This window comes from Channa argus, unplaced genomic scaffold (genome assembly GCF_033026475.1).
Source record: "Channa argus isolate prfri unplaced genomic scaffold, Channa argus male v1.0 Contig037, whole genome shotgun sequence".
Taxonomy (NCBI): domain Eukaryota; kingdom Metazoa; phylum Chordata; class Actinopteri; order Anabantiformes; family Channidae; genus Channa; species Channa argus.
Genome location: NW_027125256.1, coordinates 227,069 through 234,909, shown reverse-complemented (window position 1 = coordinate 234,909; position 7,841 = coordinate 227,069).

Genomic DNA, 7,841 nt, shown 5'->3' with positions numbered 1-7,841 from the left:
GCAGGGGGAAGCCACTTACTGTGTATATTTGACCAAATTTCAGAGACGGGACGGGTAAGAAAGAGATGAGACCATGCAGTGTTTGCTGTAGGTTCTTGGAATATTTTGTTAATTAAAACCCTATACCAGAATTTTGATTGTAAATCTTGCAGTTTTCTGTTTTTGACGTCACAGGTCAGAGCAAAATCCAGCTCGTCGTCCTCCACCCGATCCTCATCCACTTCCGACAACCACTCTTTCCACTCTTGCGGCATTCGCTCTAATAAATCATCACAAAATCGCACAACTCTAGCCTTTTTTATATTAAACCCTTTCATCCTAATTTTACTAAATACCGCAAGAGGGCTAGGAGCCCCTGTCTGGTCTAAAACATCTTTAATCTGATGTAGCGCCTCAGTCAAGATGCCCCGACCGGCCTTACATCCCTCTCGGCCGCTGAGGCAGGGGTTCCCAAAGATGGGCTGGTTTAACACACTTTGTTTTGATGTAATTACACACTCCAACTGGGGCAGGATTTCCACCCATGCCTCAGCCGCCTCCTGGAAGAGTGGACATGTTCCCACAATAGGCCGGCCGAGTGTGACGCTACATAGATTGTAAAAGCCGCACATACCTCTTTTCAGTACATCATCATACAAATAATCCTCCCATATGTTTTTAGTTTTCTGGCTCAGCATTTTCTTAAACAGTTTTATTCTTAATGACTTCAATTTTGCTTTTAAATTACACAGTTTGAGTCCCCCCTTTTTGTACGGCCCGACCAGTGTCTTATGTGCAATTTTCATTGCTCTCCCCTTCCATAGAAAATCCTCAATACCGCTGCTCAGGCGTACCAGTACATCACTCGGCAGGTGACAAACCTGCATGGTGTAGACAAGTCTCGGCACAATTACTGCATTTATTACAGTGATTTTCCCTTTTAAACCTAATCCCCTCATTCTCCACAGTGCGAGCCTTGATCTACACCCCGCAACCTGCTCTTCCCAGGATCTACGACTGCTGTCTTCTGGTTGTGAGCCCAAATATACACCAAGTACTTTAACCTCAGGCCCGCCCCTTTTAAAATGCTGGCCTTCCTCCCCAAGAACAGTACCAGGCCCCAGGATCAAACTCGATTTGTCCTTATTTACCCGTGCTCCCGCAGCTTGCTCATATGCATCTAGATGTTGCAAAACCCTTCGCAAACTATCCCCATCCCTGACCATGATGTTAATATCATCCGCATATTGTGCTATTTTGAAATCAGTTCCTCTGGGCGACGTGATCCCAATTATTTGAGAGTCAGATATAATTGACTGTGCTAGAGGTTCTGCCACTATTGCATAGAGCATAGCTGATAGGGGGCACCCCTGTCTCACTGATCTTTCTAAGGGGACGGGATCTGTCACGAAGCCATTGCACTTCACGACACTAGTAGCTCGGCTGTACAGTAACTTCATCCACCCTCGAAAAGTTGGGCCGAACCCAAAAACCCCCAGACACTCGAAGAGAAAATCGTGACTCACTCTGTCAAATGCCTTCTCTAGATCTACATTAAGGTATATACCTCCTGTAGCCATTAAATTCTCCAATGAGAATTTTGTTGACAAAATGCAGTCAGCGATATCCCTCCCCGGAATGCTGTAAGTCTGGGTAGGCCCAACTATCGAGCCAATCACTCCCTTAAGCCTGAACCCTAGCACCTTAGCGAGGATCTTATAGTCAGTATTGAGCAGACTAATTGGCCTATAATTTGCCAGGTCATCTCTGGCGCCTTTGTTTTTATAAACTAGAGTGATCACACCCCTTAAAAAAGACTCCGCGCACCTGTTCTCCTCCTGCATGGCAGAGTATAGCCTGCAGAGGACGGGGGCCAGTATGTTGCTGAAATGTTGGTAAAACTCAGCTGAGAGACCATCCACACCCGGGCTTTTAGATGTATTAAGGCTTCCAATCGCTGCTCTCACTTCTTCAATCTGAATGTCACCATCACACAGAGCCGCATCCTCGTGACTGAGGGAGCAGCCAATTTTTCCTAATACTGTGCCCATTTGTGCTTTTTTAATATGTTGTTTGCTAAACAAATTAGCGTAGTAGTCTTGTATTGCTTGTAAAATATCCACTATATCAGTATGTGTGTTTCCATCAAGGTCTTTTATTTCTGGTATGTATGTTTTTGCCTGTTTCCTTTTTTCCAAACCTAGAAAAAAAGCAGTACAGCGCTCCCCTTTCAACATGTGTTGTGCTTTACTGCGGATCATTGCGCCTCTGCATTTTCTCTCATCTAACCGTCTCAGCTGCTCCCTCAATCCAAGATAGACATCCAAGGGACGGTCACACTCAGCCTCAATAAGCTCAAGCTCCTCTTTTAGATGATGTCTCAGCTCAGCCTCCTCTGTCTTTTCCCTCAGCCTCTTCTCTCTGCTCAGAGCGATACAACGCTTTTTAATTTTAAATTTGGTGCGCTCCCACCACTCAATGATATCCACGACATAATCACTCTCATCACATAGAGCAGAGAGAAAAGACTTCATTTTATCTTTAAAAACTTGATCTTCAAGGAGGGAAGTGTTAAAACACCACAGGCCCCCATTCCTTTGCATACCACCCTCCCCTAGAGTCACCTTTAAACAGGCATGATCACTCCAGGAACAAAAACAATATTTACACTCATTTAATTCTTGCACCAAACTCGACGCCAACAAACACAGGTCAATCCTGGATTGCTTTAGCCTGCCCAATACCACTTGCCTGCGCGAATACGCCCGGGTGCCGGGGTTCAGCACTCTCCACGCATCTATCAAATCACACTCATCCATCCATACAAAAACAGCCGATCTACTAATGTCTTGTTTAAATTTATTATTAACTCCTACGTCCGCCTTAGTCAGAGCAACATTCCACTCTCCTATCACTACCGAGCGATCATCTGTCCACCTTTTGCAGCGCTCAAAGAAACCTCTCCTTTCAGGTTCACTGTTCGGACCGTACAAATTCAGAATTCTATATTTTTTATTATAATGTATTATATCAATAACAATTAGTCTACCCTGTCCATCCTTAAAAATCTCCACAATACTCTCACACACACCCGGCTTTACAAAAATTGCCACTCCAGCAGTTTTGTCAGAGGAGAGGGAGTAAAAGAGCTCCCCTCTCCAAAAAGATTTTATAGTGTCTATTTTGTCTATGGACCACCTACATTCCTGGACACACAAGATGTCGCATGCCATTTCTCCACAGAGTTGCTCTATTTTCCCAATATTTGTTAACCCGTTTAAATTTTGCGATTGAAGCAGCATTATCAAGTAAACACCGATTAAAAAGGTCATTTCCTAAGCTGTTTTTTCCCTTTGCCTCTATTCCCTCCCTCACTCCTCCCTGATTTCTCTTGCTGTGGACGTTTTCTAACCTGCTTTATCTGCTGAACATCCATCTCCGAATCTGACTCTATACTGTCAGCCTGGGGAGCCAGCAGGGCAGCATCCGAGTCTTCCTCTCTAGGAGCGAGTGGTATTCCATTATGAGAGGGGACCTTCTGTGAAGCGAGCCAAGATGGGCTCAGCCAACCCCCTTCAGGGTGACCCGCCCTATCCCCGCTCCACTCTGCCAGCACTTGATCCATACTAGATCCCAACACATCCTCTCTTTCACTCCCATGTTCCTCCCGCACAGGCAGGTCACCGCCCTGCGTCTCCAACACCACCTCATCCTCCTGTTCACTCTCGCTGCCCATATTCAGCTCTGGCTCCTCTACAGGTCTAACCTCACTCCTGTCATCCTCGGAGATGGATTCCCTGCTACCCTCCCCATTCCCTTCATCTATATTTTTACATTGACATTCCTCTGTGGAGCTATGACATTCCATACATCTGTGCATCCTGGCATCACACTCACGTGCATAATGTCCCTGTTTATTACATTTAAAACAGGTGAAATCCGGACAGTCCCTCACGATGTGTCCCGGCTGTAAGCACATCCGACAAACTTTCACTTGATTATTGTGAATTACTCTAAAATACTCCGGACCATTAGCTGTCATGAATTTCGCTGAGTAGGGCAGTGACTGCACAGTTTCATTAAACTTTACCTTCATATATCTTGTACCGTCCGCCACATCAGTCCCGGGCCACATCCTCCTTTTAATAGGCGAGATCGCTCTCACTCCCCACACGTCCAGTTTTTCCATAATTTCCTCGTCCGTTATATACGCCGGCAAATTCAAAAAAGACACCACCAGTTCATCAATTGCTAATGTTTTTACCATTACCACCGCTTTACCAACTTTAAATCCATCCAGTAGCCTTTTCTTTCCAGCTTCACTTTTTACCGTCACCTCATATTTATTCGATCCGGTCTCACGCAGCGCAACTATGCCTCCACACACATCACGTATTGCTCGTAACAGTTCCATCGTTTTCACCTTCTCTTCACCAACCACCTCTGCCAATACAGTCAAATCTTTTTCGTACCTTTTTTCTCTCATTGTCTCCCGTCTTCCGCTCATCTCCGTCTGCATCCTCGCCCGTTCCTCCTGATGTTTTCCATCCACACAAATGCTATCAATCTCCAACCTATTCTGCCGCTGCTCTCCGACCAAATCCACTCCTTTCCCCGTCCTCTTTGCTGAAGTAATCCTCTGCATTGACAAGCCCGGAACTTGCCCGCCATTTCTCTTCTCTCCCTGCTCCACGGCCTGGCGTTTGCTTCCTCCCGCTCCGTACTCTATTTCGGCTGGCATTGCCGTTTCCCCCCGACATCTCATGGTAGGAGCCACAATTTTCACAGCGTCCTCCGTCAATTTACCTCGTCTTTCTCCGCCATTCTCCATTTTACGTAGCTTGGCGAATCGAGTAACACTCGGCAAAAAAACAAAACCAAAATAAAATAAAAAAGAAAAAGGCAAAATGAAAGCGCCCCCGAACGGAGCAAATCCGCCGGGGTGATTAGTAACATAAACGAAATCGAAATCTCTATACTATTTAGTTAAATTACGACAAAAAACACAAGCAAACTGAAAAAGCCCGCCAAAACAGGCTCATGCGCGGGTCCGTCACTGCTCGCTCTAGAGAGAAACCACACCTCTGTCTGCAACCAGGTTTGGGAACCAAAAACAGCAAACAGGTGCTGCTGCCAGAAAGATAAAGTGTACTCATTCCAATTACAGGGCCTCGAAAGAGTCCTGTATTGTTATTTTTCGTCACTACCTCCCCGAGTCGGGAGTGGGTAATTTGCGCGCCTGCTGCCTTCCTTGGATGTGGTAGCCGTTTCTCAGGCTCCCTCTCCGGAATCGAACCCTGATTCCCCGTTACCCGTGGTCACCATGGTAGGCACAGAAAGTACCATCGAAAGTTGATAGGGCAGACATTCGAATGAGACGTCGCCGCCACGAGGGCCAGCAAGGATTTAAAGTGTACTCATTCCAATTACAGGGCCTCGAAAGAGTCCTGTATTGTTATTTTTCGTCACTACCTCCCCGAGTCGGGAGTGGGTAATTGGCGCGCCTGCTGCCTCCCTTGGATGTGGTAGCCGTTTCTCAGGCTCCCTCTCCGGAATCGAACCCTGATTCCCCGTTACCCGTGGTCACCATGGTAGGCACAGAAAGTACCATCGAAAGTTGATAGGGCAGACATTCGAATGAGACGTCGCCGCCACGAGGGCCAGCATCACAGTTAGCAGAGGATGGTTTCGATCCATCGACCTCTGGGTTATGGGCCCAGCACGCTTCCGCTGCGCCACTCTGCTTTGAACCACGGCAGATTGGACTCGAACCCTTTGGGTAATACAACTGCTCATACTGAACCAAAACCCAAAACTTTCAAATGTGGATTATTAAATATCAGATCTCTCTCTTCTAAATCTTTGTTAGTCAATGACTTGATAAATGATCATCAAATTGGTTTATTTTGTCTCACTGAAACGTGGTTGCAGCAGGAAGAATATGTCAGTTTAAATGAGTCAACCCCCCAAAGTCATATTAATTATCATGTTCCTAGATGCACAGGCCGAGGTGGAGGAGTAGCAGCAATATTTCACTCTAGCTTATCAATAATTCCTAGACCTAAACATAGTTATACCTCATTTGAGAGTCTTACTCTTAGCCTTTCACACCCAAACTGGAAAACTCAAAAACCACTATTATTTGTTATCGTGTACCGTCCTCCAGTCCCTTATTCAGAGTTTTTGATTGAATTTTCTGATTTTCTATCTGATTTAGTGCTTAGTACAGATAAAGTCATTATAGTGGGTGACTTTAACATTCATGTAGATGCTGACAGTAACTGTCTGAGCACTGCGTTTAATTCATTATTAGATTCAATTGGTTTTTCCCAAAATGTAAATAAACCCACTCATTGTTTTAGTCACACGTTAGACCTTGTCCTTACATATGGCATTGAAACTGATAATTTAATAGTATTTCCTCATAATTCTCTTCTGTCTGACCATTTTCTAATAACATTTGAATTTACAATAACGGACTATACAGCAGTTAGGAAAAAATTCCACTACAGCAGATGTTTATCTGAAAATGCTGTGAATACATTTAAAGAAATTATTTCTTCATCTTTTTCACCACCATGTGTCAATACTATGGTGAGTAGCCATCTTACTCCTGTGCAAATTGATTATTTAGTTGACGATTCTGCCGCCTCACTGCATACTAGATACAGTTGCCCCTTTGAAATAGAAGGCAGTGAATCAGAGGAGCCGACCTCCATGGTACAATTCACAAATGCACAGCTTAAAGCAGACAACACGAAAGTTAGAGAGGAAGTGGCGTTCCACTAATTTAGAAGAATCCCGGTTAGCCTGGAAAAACAGTTTAAAAACATACAAAAAAGCTCTCCGTGATGCCAGAACAGCATATTATTCCACATTAATAGAGGAAAACAAGAACAACCCCCGGTTTCTGTTCAGCACTGTAGCCAGGCTGACTAAGAGCCATAGTTCTGTTGAGCCTAGTATTCCCTTAACTTTGAGCAGCAATGACTTTATGACTTTCTTTACTAGTAAAATTGTAGCCATTAGGGAAAAGATTCACCAGATCCTCCCTACAAATATTACGGCTAGATCTTCATGTACAACAGCTATAGAATCCTCAATAAGGCCCCAATCCATCTTAGACTGCTTTTCACCCATAGATCTCACTGAGCTAAGTTCAACTACCGCCTCCTCAAAACTAACAACATGTCTTTTAGACCCTGTTCCAACCAAATTGCTTAAAGATGTTCTACCTTTAATAGACACTTTCATATTAGATTTGATTAACCTATCTTTAGAAACTGGCTATGTACCAAAGGCCTATAAAGTTGCTGTAATCAAACCATTACTTAAAAAACCTTGTCTTGATCCAGGGGATTTAGCCAACTATAGACCAATATCAAATCTCCCATTTATTTCTAAAATCCTTGAAAAAGTAGTTGCAAAACAATTATGTGATCACCTTTACAGGAATAATTTGTATGAAGACTTTCAGTCAGGATTTAGAGCTCATCACAGTACAGAAACAGCACTGGTAAAAGTCTCCAATGATCTTCTCCTGGCTTCAGATAATGGACTTGTGTCTGTACTCGTCTTACTAGACCTTAGTGCCGCATTTGACACCATTGACCACAACATTTTATTACAGAGACTAGAACATGGATTTGGGATTAAAGGAACCACATTACATTGGTTTAAATCTTATCTGTCAGACAGATTCCAACTTGTTCATGTTAATGATGACTCTTCTTTATGCACCAAAGTCAGCTATGGAGTTCCACAGGGCTCTGTGTTAGGACCAATACTTTTTAATCTCTACATGTCACCTTTAGGCAAAATCATTAGGAAACATTCCATAAACTTCCACTGATATGCAGATG